Here is a 15,743-nt window from a genome sequence, read left to right as displayed (position 1 = left end):
AATGGAATAAAACTTATATGTACAATGATCGTTATTGTGTTTAATATTTACAGTAGTGAGATCCTGTAAACAATCTGCATATGTCCAAAGATTAAGAGGTGACTGCATAAATGATGCAATATGACTGCAATGGAATATTTTGGTGCCAGAAAAATTACAAATATATTATATTTATACATTATATATTAATATATTATATTTATAATTATATTCATTTTTATTTATACAGAAAGACTTTCAAAATGGCCTTCACATTTAAAATGACTATATATAAAACCAGACAAATCCAGTTTTGCTGGATAGGTGATTCTTGGCAACAAACATTTTTAATAACCATTTGAAAATTTACCTGCTTACTTAAGAATATAAGAAACTATATATATATATATGTAAATATATATTTATGTACTTATATATAAATATATAAAAATAAGAAATATTAAGAAATAAGCAAGAAAATCTCACAAATACAAAGATGTAGCAGAGATCAGAAGGGGTGATAAAACAAATAAGTTTTTCGTAAGGATTATTTTTCCATTCATAAAAATGGAAATGTTTTAATTTAAAGGTTTTATGCATAGTTATAGTCTTCATTTTGCTTGATTGTTCCTTTTAATGAAAAAATAATTGTTTATGATATTAATTATTTGAAAACTTTTTTTTTTAAATAAGGTAGAGTAGAGAAGTTGTAAAAATGTTAAACTGGGGGGGGGGGTCCAGGTAGCACAGCGAGTAAGAACACCGGCTCCAGTGTCAGGATGACCTGGGGATCAAATCCGGGCTCAGATACTTGGCACCACACGCAGAAATAACTGACCGTGTAACCTTGAGCAAGTTACTTAACCCCAATTGCTTAAAAAAAAAATTTTAACTGTTAGAAAAAGTTCCTATAGATAAGAGTCATCTCAAACATCCTCGACAAAGTACAGAATGTAGTGGTTGACCAGCAGGCCAGTGAGCAAATGTTGCTGCTATTGTGACCTAGTTCTTTCTTGAAAGAGTAAAAAGCAGAACTGATTCCTTATAAACACAGAGAAATCTGAGATGAGAATTACTTCCCAGGGCTTTAAGTACAGGATTTAAGTACAGGAATGAATGGATGAATGAATGAATGAATGAATGAATGAATGAATGAATGAATGAATGAAAAAGATATGTGCATTGCTCTGTACTAAAAGTTGGGGATACAAATGGAAAAGTCAAACAAAACAGGAAGGTTAGAATTGGTATTTGGAAGTTATATAACTCCTTTTATAACTGCTCTAATTAATATTTCAATTATTTTTTCTTTGTATATCCCTCACTTGAATTTCTGACTTGTTTGGCTAAACCAGAGAAGATATTCACAAGACTAACTGTAGGTGCCCTCATTGCCTGGTACTATATCTGGTTTTATAGACCATTTACTTTTTTACCTCTGTTTGGACTGGACTGACATTGAGAAAATCTTTTTGATCCAATGGCTTCCTGCTGTACAGCTTTACGAACCATATTTTTTCTAATCTTGTCACAGAAGCATAATTTGATCCATGTACAAAAAAAGGCAAAAAAGAAAAGGATTTTTTTCTTCTTTAAAAAATTGTGTTGGTAGAAAACCTCCATGCTATTAAATCTTCATGACTAATAAATGTTACCTGTACCAAGTCATCTAATTATCTGCAAAAATTTAGATTCTAGAGCTAACTATTTCAATATTTTACCATCTGCCAAAGGGTGCTTTTGGCAGTTTTCAGTAGAAAAAATGGGCAATGAGGTGAATAATTAAATACCAAGTTCAATGCTAAAGTAAATACTAAACCAATGTTAAAATGACATAATAAACTTCACTTAAACTGATCTAGATGATATATTAGTTACCTCTAGGACTTTGGAATTTGGCTTGGATTTTAAGAGTGAAGTTTGTCCAGTAGTCATTTTGTGTATAAGAAGAGTGAGGGAGGGAACAACAAGTGTTTTTGGTGGGGAAGGGAGATTTTGAGATATCCAGTTCAGAACTGATCTCCCACCTGCTCCCAACATCTCCCCTCTCTAGTCTATTCATTCTGAAATAGTTAGAGTGACCTTCAGCTGCAGGTCAGAGGAAATTCAGAGGTCATTTATTCTAAACCCTCATTTGGCTTCTGAGTAAACTGAATCCCAAAGAGGTTAAATTGGTCAAATAGGATTGGTATTTAGAAGAGAGGTAAGGACTGGAAACATCAATTTGGAATTCATTTGGTTGGACAAGAAAACTGAATCCATGGGAACTCATAAGGAGAGAATGTAAAAAGAGAAGAGAAGGCATAGGACAGATTTTGGGGCAGCAACATTTAGAGGTTAAGAAGAGGATAATTTATCAAAGAAAACTGAAAAAATAGGTAAAAGGATAACCAAAAGGCATTTAGAAGTGCAAAGGGTTTACACTTTCCCCTTAAGGCAATCTCTTGACTTTTCTTTTTGTGAGTCAGGTGCCTAGTGGTTTTAGATTTTGTAATAAAGTCCAGATTGTAAACTGTAGTCAAGCATTTGTCAGACACCAGTTAACTATTGGAAAATTGAGGAAGTACATGTAATGGCAAACATAGAAGTAGTTCACACCATGTTTCAGCTACTGAATTAACACCTTGTTTCAGTTCAAGTTTCTTTTGACCCTTGTATCAAGTCTGTTAAGAAACAGAATGTGTGAACCCCACAACTTGTGAACTCTAGAACTCATGAACTCCTGCAACAGGAAGCAGAGGAGCTAACTACCATATATAAGGAGAGGCCCAGGCTACAGGCAGCAGAACTGAGAAGAGGACTCTTGTGGTGGCAGAGTCAAGAAGGAGAAAACTTCTTGTATCTCAGCACTCTGTTTGTCTGCTCTGTCTGTGTTGATGTTTGTGATACTTTGTAGAGAAGCCCTGGGACCTTACTGGAAGCCCTGAAAGAGGATTTCTAGTTGTATTTTTACAGTAGTCCTGTAGAAGGGTTTTGGAGGTCCTGGGACTTTACTGATGATTTGTGCTGACCTTTTGGACCTTGTTTGTGTTGATTTCTATGTTGATGATTTGTGTTGAGTTCTCAGACCTTTTTGGTGGGTCTGAGTTGATTTCACAGGCAGATAGTGAATTGACAATGGTGCCGGCACTGTGCATGAATATTATTGTGGCTCTGTCAAGCTTTGTCTTCCCAGAAACAGGAACTGTGAAGGACTTTAAGTGGATTGGACACTGTGAACTTCAATATGGAACAGGAACTGGATGAGAAACTGGACAAGAAGGTGGACAAGGAACTGAGAGCTGTCTGCCTTTGAACCCAGGTGACAGTTGGAGCTGGGACCATGGAAGAGGAACCATGGAAGCTGAAAACCAGACTCGAATCAAGCTGAAAGAAGACTTTACTTGGATACTGTGTACTGACTGAGAAGATTATGATTTACCGTCATCTAGGGGTGGAGAACTTTGACTTTTGTACTTTGTTATTGAATTAAGGATTTTGTGATTGACTAAATGAATATACTTTGTTTAAAACTATGTGACCACTTTGGTGAAAACTATGTGGCCATTTTAGTGATAAGTTGTTGAGTTGTGACATGATGAATGCTGTATTTTGATTTTCTTTGAATGTTTTGCTCGGATTTGGTATTGAATAAATAGAGCTCACTATACTATGTAATTAGAACCTTGAAAGCTGTTCACAACAGCAGTCCTCTGGAAAGCTGCTCATGCATGGCTTTACATTACAGGACCCCATGACCATTTCTACTTTTATGATCTCACTGTAAGATCCCCAGGTGAATAATATAAAAATATGGAGGAGCTAATCTGAAGAATATTCTATAAGCAAAAGAGATGAAAAGGTCTTGAAAATTTCCAAATTAAAAAATCTATGTTTTCTCCTAAAAAGCTTTATATTACATTAGTTTTAGAACAAGAAAATGTTTGAGATAAGGTATTTATATACTGCTACCAGTCATTTACTTTCCAAAAAGATTTTTTAAAATATTTTGCAATAGACAATTACATAAAATTATCTAGTATATTGAGTCATCATAATTTCCATATACTATGGACAAGTAGTTAGATCAAGTTTCAGACACAAGAGCATTTCTTTTTTTAAAAAAAAATCTTTATTGAAATGACTTATTTTACCACAAATTTTATTTAATTAGTTCTCCTCTCTCCCCACCAGTGAACGCTCTCATAGCAAAGACAAAGAACTAAATTTATCAACTAACAAAATAACTATCTGAAAATAATTGCAGCATTCTGCTCCCATCGTCCCTTAGTTTTCTAACAAGAGGAGGATATTTTTTCATCTGTTTCTTTGTACTGATATTGATGAATGCTGTTGAGCTCAGTTGCCTTTTAGCGTTGGTTTTGTTTCCATTGTTTACAGCCATTGTCTATGTTGTTTTTCTGGTTTTGATAATTTTAACCTTCATCCATTATATTGACTTTCATATAGCATCATAAAGTTAGAATTGAGAGCAACTTTAAAAACTAACTGATACAAACATATCCTTTTAAAGGTGAAGAAAATAAAGTCAAGAGTGGATAAGTTACTTGCCCAAAGTCCCACATGTAAAAAGTGACAGAGTCAGGATTTGAACCCAGGTCCTCTGACTTCCAAATCTAGTTTTCTTCTAGCTATGTGAAATTATAATTACAGGTCATCCTATACTTCTTTGAATTCCTTTTAGTTATCATGTATTACAACACAAGAGAATTTTATTACATTTATATTTAATTAAACTACAATATGTTGATTCCCTTCCCCAATCAAAGAGTTAGTAATCACTTTGCTTTCCATTTTCACAAGAAACTTTTGTCAGACATTCTTAAATATTCCAATAAAATCAATTGTTTTTGAGAATACACACAAGCTTCCATTGTATTAAAACAAAAGAAAGTAAAGAAAAGGTCTTTATTTCAAAATGAGATGTTTACTGCCAGCTAATTTTTGTTTACAGCAAACCCAGATCCAATAATCTAGGACAGAAATGTAAGTGATGACAGCATTGTTGTTGGATTTGATAGAATTATAAAAAAGCAGTGTGCGTAGGACTAGTGATACAGAACATCTTCAAGCATCTTATCCAGGGATATAGTCTGGGATCTTGCCAGATGCATCCCTCCTGCAAGATGGTGGCAATTTTATTATGTCACCTTGCCTGTATCTCATCTCACTTCTTTTCTCCTCAAGATTTCTTAATTTTATGTAAACCAAAAGAAATTAGTTTATGAAGTCATGAAATTTTCTAATGTGAAAGGGTACTGACATAATCAGAATAGTAGTGAAGGAGGCAAACTATGAAATTTATCAGAAGTTCAGATAGACACATTTTTTTTTCTGGAGCAGGGTAGGGAAGTGGAATGTTCAGATTCTGAAGATGGGAGTTCAGTCAGAAATCTTTTATTCCAGCAAAGAATACTTAGGTTATTAGTGAAGAAAGCATATATTTACAAAAGGCAGTATAAGGGGGAGCCAAAGTATTTTGGATGTGTTTGTGATTAGCCAAGGTCCATACAGAGTCTCAGAAAGATTCAGTGTATCTATAAGGATAGGCAGACTACTGATGAAAGTCCACATGGCAAGCAATCAGTGGAGGTCTAAATAAATAGATTGCTAGCATCAGGGATGCCTGACAGTTAGGTTCCAAGACTAGGGCTGACAATCATGAAACATATCCAGTAAGGTATCGTGTACAATTCAGGGAGCCTAACCAATATAGACTGGGATACAAAGCAAGAATCCAGGCAATTAGGAAACAAAAGACTATGCATAAGGATGGAAATTAAGTAGGCTAGTAGAATAACTAAAATGATATTAACAATAACCATAACAACAACTACTATAATAACAATAACTGGCATCTATTTAATGCTGTAAGGTTTATAAGGCAGAATAAAGGTATGGGGAATTAATTGAACCATTATTGGTCATCAAGACAAACTTTCAGTTTTCAAAATTCCTGGAAAATAATAAAAATAAAGCCCAAGAGTAAAAATTATTTAAAGCAAGAACTAAGAAAGTGAAACTAGAGCAAGATTCTCTGTAGCAAAACTGTTATTGAATGTTTAATTTTTTCCCATCAGCTCCCTTTCTCATATTTGGTGCTTTCTGTGTCCATTTGACACCAAGAAAGAAGAACAAGTTCAAATCCCAAAAAGATAATACAGATAAATTTGCTATTTTGTTTTTACTATTCTAATCTGAGAGTTCTCCAAATGATTTTTATTTCATTCTTTATGACTCTTATCATTTTACATGTCAATTTCAGTTGCTGACTTACCAAATTCTCTCAAAATTAGTTTTTGCATGGCTTTATAACTTGGCAGGTTATTTATTACCTTCCCAATATAGGTTCACTATCTAGTTGTGAAAATAGGTGAGTAGAAGCTACACAGCAGCTAAAAAAAAGACTAGATTGGATTTTTTTCATTGGCATGGTTTCCAATGTATTGTGCTAAAGAGGAGGGGACTATCTGTACAAATTCTATATTCCACTAAAAATATTAATTTATTTGTTCATTCAGTTACTCAAGAAGTATGTATTTATAACCTTATCACCTAGAAAAAGGTCTGCTACATTCTAGGTGCTTAATTAATGTTTATTGATTGATGATTATTTTCTGCTATTTTACTTGTAAATTGTCAAAAAGTAAAACGTTAGTTTCCTTAAAATTAAGCATTTTGTAGGTCCATTTGTACCCAAAATAGAATATTTGAAAGTAAAATTCAATTGAAAATTTGTAACTATTTTCTGAATAAACCAAAATTTTATATTTAATGTTCAAAATATCATAACTTCTTTATGTAACAAAGTTGTACAATAACAAAATGTAGTGCATTGTACCCATAATGTATGGCAAGGATCTGGAAGATGACTCCTTTTTTGCTTGTGTTTTACTTTGCTTTTGTGTACTAATTAAATATTCCTCTATCTGACTTAGGAATGTTTCTTGGGCTCTTAGCAGATAATTCTTTAGACAGTGATTCATATGTATTTGGATAATTATTATTACTTAAAACACCCCATTTCCAATATGGGATAGCAAGGTGTTCCAGAGAAGAGAAGAACTTTCTGTCACATTTATGCTTCTACAATATGTATAAGGGCTGAGATTTGAACCCACATTTTCTGACTCTAAGTCCTCTGCTCTTTCTACTATACTGTATAACTATTGTGTGAGACCACCTCTATATGCAGTTTAATTGGAGTGAAAAATTATGTCAGGGTATTAAAAATCCCAGGAATTATTAAAGTAAGGAAGTTTGAGGGAAGATCAACACAAATACTGTTTAAGTTCCCTAGTATAATAACTGACATTGAAAAGGAGAGTAAGGGGGCGGCCAGGTGGCACAGCGAGTAAGATCACCGGCCCCAGAGTCGAGATGACCTGGGATCGAATCTGGGCTCAGATACTTAGCACCACACCCAGAAATAACTGGCCGTGTAAACTTGAGCAAGTTAGTTAACCCCAATTGCTTGAAAAAAAAAGAAAAGAAAAGGAGAGTAAGATTGTGTTCCAGGTTCTGAGAAGACTAAATAAAAACCACATATTTGGATGGGGTCAATGTGTTTTTTTGACTGTACTAACATGATACACGAATTTTGTATTATCCTTCAGTATAGAAAAGAAGTAGCTAGATAAAGAAAAATAAATGTTTGATAATTGAAAGCTGTTTACAAAATTGAAAAAAAAAGTTTGAAAAAAAGGAGGTAAAATGGGAGTCAGTATGCAATAATCATCATGATTTGGATAGGGTGGAAAATTTTGATACTGTGTAATTCAAAGGAGAAAACTTAAGGCAAGGAAAACAATTGCAGTCTTCTAGGGATGAAGTTGTAAGGGTCTGAACTAAAAGGGTGGTCGTATGAGTAAAAAGGAGTCAATTCCAAGAGAGATATAATAAGAAATTATGGGAACTTATTTGGGTAAGAGTGAGAAGTTAATGCTGACACTGAGGCTATGAACCTGCATGACTAGAGGCATTTTGATGATCTTGAAAGTAAACAGGAAGTTAGGAATAAGGGGACAAAAGGAAGTTGGGGACAAAGCTAAGGAGTTCTAGTTTTGGACATGTTGAATTTGAGGTACTATGGGATATCCAGTTCAAAATGTACAATAAGCTCAGGAGAGAAACTAGGACCGCATATATAGATCTGGGAATTACATGCTTGGAGATGATAACTGAATCCATGATGAAACCATTAAGTGTTAGTGTATGGAGAGAAAAGAAAAGAAGACCTAGGTCAGAGACTTGGAGCTTATGATTGGAGGACCTGATTCAAGAATACTAAAGCACAATCATATAGAAAGAAGAACTTTTAAAATAAAAGTTAGCATTTGGATAACTATTTCAATATAATTAGTCTTCTTTGTAATCCTGTACATTTTATTTTTTGCATTTAAACACACTATTATGAGAAGTGAATAGACTTCATCCGACTGTCAGAAGGGTCCGTGATACATAAAAAGTTATAAACCCTTGCTTATCTGATTCACAGCTGTCACTTTAATATTTACCTCTATGCAGGAGAATCCCAAGTTGACATTTCTATCCCCATACTTTCCCTGTAATTCCAGTTCAATATTTCTGTATACTAGATATCTTCACCAGAACCACAAACTACCTGGATTCAGAGTTAGCGGACCTGGATTTGAATTCTAATTCTGAGACTGACTACTTATGTGATTGTAGCGGCAAGCACCCCAAGCATGTCCTCAGGGTTTGCTGCCCATACAGGTTCTTGGATCTGCTTTGTTAAAGGAAAGCAACTCAAAATGGGTTTACAAGCTTACTTTAATCAGTCAGACATATATCATTTACCTTGTTCAGGGGAAAAGGTCAGCACCCCGAAATTCAAAGTATACAGGCAGAATTATCAAGACAGAAACAGATCAAGTAGACAGATTTCCAAACTGTCCAACCATTACATCCATATCTAGTCAACATCTGGGTTTCCACGTCTGGGTTTTTCAAAGCCGGGGGACTCTCAACAATGGCTTCCCAGAATTCAGATCAAATCACAGAACACTTCTCAAAGTGAGTCCCCAAAACAAAGCCTCACATCAGGGCTTATATAGCCTTCTTCTGGCTCAGAGAATGTAACAACCTTATTGACCCACTGGCCAATCAAAAAGTATCTACTGAAAAACAAGCCTCCCACCCCAGGCTTCAGGTGCACTTTAGCCTAGGGGCAGGGGAGATCTTCCAAATTTGCATTCCCATTACAGTGATCTTAACTTCTTTGAACCTCATTTTCTCCTCTGTAAAATGGGTTACTTCTAGTCATCAATTCTAAATCTTGTTGTTAAGTTGTTTCAGTCATGTTTGACTCTTCATAACCTAATTTGTGGTTTTCATGGCAAAGATACTAGAGTGGTTTGCCATTTCTTTCTCCAGTTCATTTTTTTTTAACAGATGAGTCAATGAGGCAAATAGGAATTAAATGCCTTGCACAGGGATTAAGTCACACAGCTAGTAAGGCCACATTTGAACTCACAAAGTTGAGTTTTCTTGACTTCAAGCTTGGCACTTTATTCACTGTGCCACAATAACTAAAACCAGAAGCTAAAAGATCTATGCTCTATATTTATTGATCCCATGATCACTGTCTTCCCTTCAAACCTCAAATTCTCTGTAATTTCTCTTTTTTGAGCTGATGGCACTACCAACCTCCCAATTTATCAGGTTTAGTATTTTGGAGTTATTTTGGCTCATCCCTCTCCTTCTCTCTCCACATCCAGCCAGGGCAAAAGTTCTTTTTATTCTATTTTTCAGTCCATCTAGTCATGTTTTACACACTTTTGGAGTTGATGTATGTCCACTTTTTTTTTTACATTGTGTTGCTTAAATTATCTAGTTCTTACTTTGTAATCTGAGTATTTTGTGTGTTTGTAAATGTTCATTCATATCCTAAGCTATCAGTTTTGTTAGCATGTGATTAGACAAAATAGCTTCCAATAATTCCCTTTATTTCCTCTATACTTGTCATCAATTATTTGTTTTAATTTTTATATTGGTAATTTAATTTTTCTCTACTTACAAATAATAAGCTTCACTAATGGTTTATCTATTTTATTCCCCCACCCACCCAGTTTTTCCCTTATTTAATTTAGGTTTGGTGTTGTTTCTTTTTTAATTTTGAGGTATGTTTTTTTGCTTTATGAGTGCTGTCACGATTCAGGCTTCTCTGGCTTATGGTGGGTCAAAGTGCTGCAGTCTTTTAAAAATGTAATTTATTTTTTTAAAGGAACAACAACAGCCCATCTTCTTTCCCTTCCACTCCAATCCCTCGCAATTTAAAAACAAAAACAATTACTAAACAAAAAACCACCAAAAGCCTCATAACAGATATACATCGTCAAGTAGAATAAAGTCCCATATTGACTATATCCAAAAACAGGCTTATTTTGAACCTTGAGTCCATTAATTCTGCCAGGAGATAGGTAGAATCATGAGTCCACTAGAATAATTCTTAGTCATTGTGTTGTTCAGAATTGTTAAATCTTTCAAAGGGGTTTGTTTTTGTAATGTTGCCATTATTGGTATAAATTATTCTATTAATTCTACTTATTTCAATCTACTTTATTTCACTGGTCATTGAAGGTTTCTCTAAAATCATCCTCTTCATCATTTCTCATAGCACAATGGTATTCTATTACAAATATGCCATAATTTATTTATCTATCTATCCTTTAAGGCCATCCCTTGCAGTCTTTAGAGCCCTCTCAATTCATACTGGGTGATTGCACAATGATTCTCATCCCTTTGTACTGTCTTGGAATATCTGTGGTCAGATATCTGTAGTCTTTTCATTTGACTAGAGCTTCGCTATTATAGTGCTAAGTTCATGAGTATCTCTGTTCAGAGTGATGGCAGCCTTTTGGCCTGTTGACCTGCACTCAAGCTGGTTTCCCTGATAGAATTCCTGTCCCAATACCCACAGACTTCTGGCTCTTTTTTCCTCTTCAGTCCTTGATGAAGGAGCTTACTGTTCCTGTTTGGATTTCTTGATCACTATCAGATCTGTTGTCCTTTTTATATCTTTGCTGGAGTATATATGGATAATCTGGGTTCCTCCATGAGCTTTCTTACCACTATCTTAACCAGAAGTGCCATATCCAGTGTCTTTTGACACTTTCCAGGAAGAAATATTACTGATATAAATCCATGTAACTTCCGAGTAGTCTGTAAGATTTGGGCTTTTTTATTTTTCAAACCCAGGGTATGTTTTTTGATAATACATTTCACTGTCTTTTTCTGTTCTCTGCTCTACAGTGAAATCACTAAGTATCTGAGTACTTGCTATGAGTTGGTTTACAGCAGTGGTGTCAAACATAAATAGAAATGGATTCTGTAGGCCACATAGCAACTTAGAAAACCACAAATTAATATCATCTCTGTTATATTATATTTTTATTAATTTTGTTAAACATTTCCCAACTTTAATCTAGTTTGGGTCACACTGGGGAGTTTTGCAGGCTACAAGTCTGACACCTCTGAGGATCTTGTACAGTTCTGCAAAGCAATTTCTCTTACACATTATTCTCTAAAATAATTATTGATGCATAATTTTCCATTATCTTCATAATGATCTTTTTTCCATTTTTTCCCATTATGAGCCCTGCAAAATGAGATGACCGAGTGCCCCATGAAATAATGTTTCCTGTTGCCTTTAGACCCACAGTGAAAAAAACTCTGTAGCCTTCTTTGCTCTTCAAGGAGCCCCTATTCTACTTTTCATTCAGCCACAATATCCTTTTGTTTCATGATTTTTATTATTTATGAGCCTAGTAATACTAATGTGGCTCACTTTTCATTCCCTTTCCAAAAACAGCAGTAGTGTTGGTTTGATTATTATTTCTTGAGTAAATGTGGGTGGGTAGCAGAAGTAGAAAGGATTCAAGAAGTTGGGTGAGCAACTGGCAGATGGAGAGATAGATGTTCATGTTGGATAGTTTTCTGACATTTTTATGATAGGTCTGGAAGAAATGAAATTTAGACTAAGACAAGTTAGTTAACAGAGGGTTGAGGTAAGATTTGACTCCCTCATCATCTGATCATCAACCATGTCTGCTATGCTCTAGGGTGAGCACAAGAACCGAGTGGTTTTGCATCTACAAGTAGTCAACTTATCCATGTAGTTATATCATACTGTGTGGATATCCATCTCACCTCCTGAATGCAATTATGATATTGAATGTTGTAGCTAAATCACAGTCTTGGTACAGTTTTCCTTTACTTTTGAGTGGTAAATAGTTGCTTATTACATGTGTGACCCTGGCAAGTCACTTAAACTTTCTTGGTTTTAGTCTCTCATCAATAAAATATAGAGGAAGAGTTGGACTTAGTGCCTTTTAAACTATAAGTCACACACAAAAATTGGCAACAGTAAATGGTTTCTGAACTTGCAACAACCAAAAAGTAATTAAAAATCAAATACAAATAATGAATGCGAGGTGTTTCTGGCAGTGCTTGCCTGTGCTGCATTGTGCAACTTCACTGCAACCTTGGTTCTGAACACAAAGCATGGGCACTTTGCACTATGCATGCCCTCAGGCCATACAACACCAATAAAAGGTGCCTAAACACAAAAAGGGATTGCAAGGGGAAATTGTTTAAGAAGCCCTGGACTAGATGACTTCTAAGATCCCTTCCATCTCTCAGGCTATGGCCCCATAATCTTCTGATACTAAAAATGCATTAATTTACTGGTCTTGTGTAAAATTTCACATTTAGAGTGCACACATAAATAGCTAGAAGTTTTAGAGATTGGGACTAGACCTGTGATTTCATTGCTATAGAATCAGGAAACTACTTCAGCACCTTTTTTACAACTTATGATCTCAGAGAAGTGCCAGAATACTGATAGTTTAAGTGACTTAGCAGAATCACACAGTTAACATGTTTCAGAGGTGGGACCTGAAGCATAGTCTACTTGGCTATGAGAACAGCTCTCTAGTGTGATCAGACAGTCCCCAAACTGTATGAGTCTTAGTATCTTCTCCCTCTTTGGCTGCCACTCTACCACTCAAGCATTATTGCAAAAAGGAATATGCAAAGTATAAAAAACTCAGAAAGGTGATAGGCAATAAGCTATATCTTCTCAGAAAGGAGTGAAAAGCAGTAGAGGGGGAGACAATCTGTCCAATGATCCAAAGCTTCTGTGAATTTCTTTAATTGCTGGTGCTTATAAAAGAAAACTCTTTGATATTTCAGTCTGATGTATGAAATTCATTTGACAAGATTCATGAGGTCCACTTTGAGCTGGTTTTCCTAAGCAATGCCAAAATTCTGGAGTCACTTTTCAAACAAAGCACTCTCCTTTTTTTGTTTTTTTTTTTTAATTTCAACTTTTTAAATAGTAGTAGGGGGCTTTCCCTTACCTTCTTCCTTTGTTTAATCATCTTTCTAGTCCTGAATTAGGATTTTGTGTTAGGGCTAAGCTCTGAGTACTTGGAGTCGCTTTTTTTCTTTATTTTTTGGTCTAGAAATCAGGGGTGGGGAGCCTATGTCATCAAGGCCATATGTGGACTTCTAGGTCCTTGGGTGTGGCCTTTTGACTGAGTCCAGGACAAATCCTTTTATTAAGGAGATTTGTTCTGTGAAGTTTAGATTCAGTCAAAGGTCTACACCTGAGGACCTAGAGGACCACATGTGGCCTCCAGGCCCCAGGTCCCCTCCCCACACCCCCACTTCCTAATTTTCTCTGGTTATTGAGTGTTTTATCATTCAGGGATCTCAGGGATAGCTGAAGCCAGGGACCTACAAACTTTTAGCATACACTAAACAATCCGATCTAGGGCAAAGTCTGATGTTTGCCTTTCTGATATAAGATTTGCAAGCTTTTGACTCCTGTTTTTGACCTGGATAGCATCACTATAGACTTGCCCCTGGCTTGAATGCTACTGAATTCAGGCTCTTTAGGTTCAGAGAGAACTACAGGCTCACACTTGATCTGAGTCCCTTGCCATGGTTGCTCAGTCCCGGGTGTCTGCCTGGGTCTGTGGGATGAATCCACAGCTTAGATGGGGGTCATTGCCACATAGTTGTTACTTAGGCCTAGTCTCTTCCTTGACCTCTCCTTGCCCTGTTACAATGCTGCAAGCCCCTCCAGGACCCAGATGCTGGGTCAAAGTGACATAGTTGCTTGCTGGCTTCCATTCCTGCTCTTTTAACATTATATAGCTTTGGGCAGTCTGGATCTGAGAACTCACCCCTTTTCCAGGTACACAGTCCTGAAGGCCTCAAGTTAGTCTTTGTGTTGGAAAGCTCTGCATAATATTTCTTTGCTGGATCCTTGCCCAGTGTCCTCAGACCTCTGGTTGTCTCCCTCTGCTGAACTGGGCTGGAAACAACTACTTACTGTGGTTTCTCCTTGGATTTCCTAATCACTATTAAGTTCGGTGCTCTTCTTGTTTGATATTTGTTGGAGTAGTTTTTGGAGATAGTTGGACTGTTCTGTTTCCTCCTATGTGACCATCTTTGTTTGTTTTCCTCCCTACCATGAAAATATAAGAAGGAAAAAAATCAGGTTTTCACAAATTATTCTCTCTTCTCATCTTTACCATCAACTGACTAAAAGGTGTAGAGAAAACAAGATCTTCTACGGTTTTTGTTTTTTGTCTAAAAACAATCCACTATTAGTGAGTAAAAATAATAGCCTTTCAAGGCTATTCTTTAACAAAATGATCCTTGTGTATATGTTAAGATCATACAAGACTGCTTGACAAATGCAACCACAGAAATAACTCTGTTCAGCCTTTTATTATTAACAAGCGAAGCTGTCACAAAGAATACCCTGTGAAATCTTCCATTGGGAGATGGCTTTCCTGTAGATACTTAAGTACTCAAGATGCTCTTGTCTATGGGTGATGTTGTTCTAATTGCATCAAGTTCTAGAGCATTACAACATCTCCTTAAGGAGATCTGTAATTACTCTAAAGAAACTGGTCTAAAAATAAGGGGAAAACCAAATGGATGGAAAGTGTCTGTTCTATGGATTATGACATTTAGCTAGAAACCAGTTAATTGGTAATACTTTGGTACAAATATCTGGTTCACACATGGCAGGTGACCAATAAGCTAGCCCAGATTTAAATAGATATGAGAATGGACTCTATTGCATTTTGAACATAGTAGAACTGGAAAAAAAAGTTCAAACTACTCTCTGTTTCAAATAACTCAAGTTGTAAATATATACTTCCAGTTAGGTTGTAATTACAAATTTTCAAACATGATAATATCTAAAAAATCAAAGTTGCAAATTTACTGAGGTCCTAGGGGCAGAGGAAAGATACATGGTAGGTGCAAATAGGTCACAGCATGTTTCCAATTAAGATCTATGTACTAGAAATGGCAGGAAGGATCTCATTGAGAAAATGTGTGCTTGGAAGAGGAGATAGGATAGTCATTGGTGAGAGGAAGCGGTCAAGAATAGATAGACCAAGAGTTGCACTGGTATCCATAAGATAGATTGATGTTGTTGCTGAATCATGTCCAACTCACTGTGATCCCCATTTGGAGTTTTCTTGGCAAAGATATTGGAATACATTGCCCTTTCCTTCTCTAGCTCATGTTATGAATGAGGAAACTGAGGCAAAACAAAAAGAAGTAACTTGCCCAGGGTCATACAGTTAATAAATGTCTGAGAATGGATTTGAATTCAGGTCTTGCTGACTCCAGGTTTGGTGCTCTATTCACTGTGTCACCTAGCTGCCCTAGATAGATAGATAGATAGATAGATAGATAGATAGATAGATAGATAG

This window comes from Petaurus breviceps, unplaced genomic scaffold (assembly GCF_028583685.1).
Source record: "Petaurus breviceps papuanus isolate PSGF00001 unplaced genomic scaffold, PetGlider_PUasm1.0 190, whole genome shotgun sequence".
NCBI classification, from domain to species: Eukaryota; Metazoa; Chordata; class Mammalia; order Diprotodontia; family Petauridae; genus Petaurus; species Petaurus breviceps.
This window is presented reverse-complemented; position numbering follows the sequence as displayed.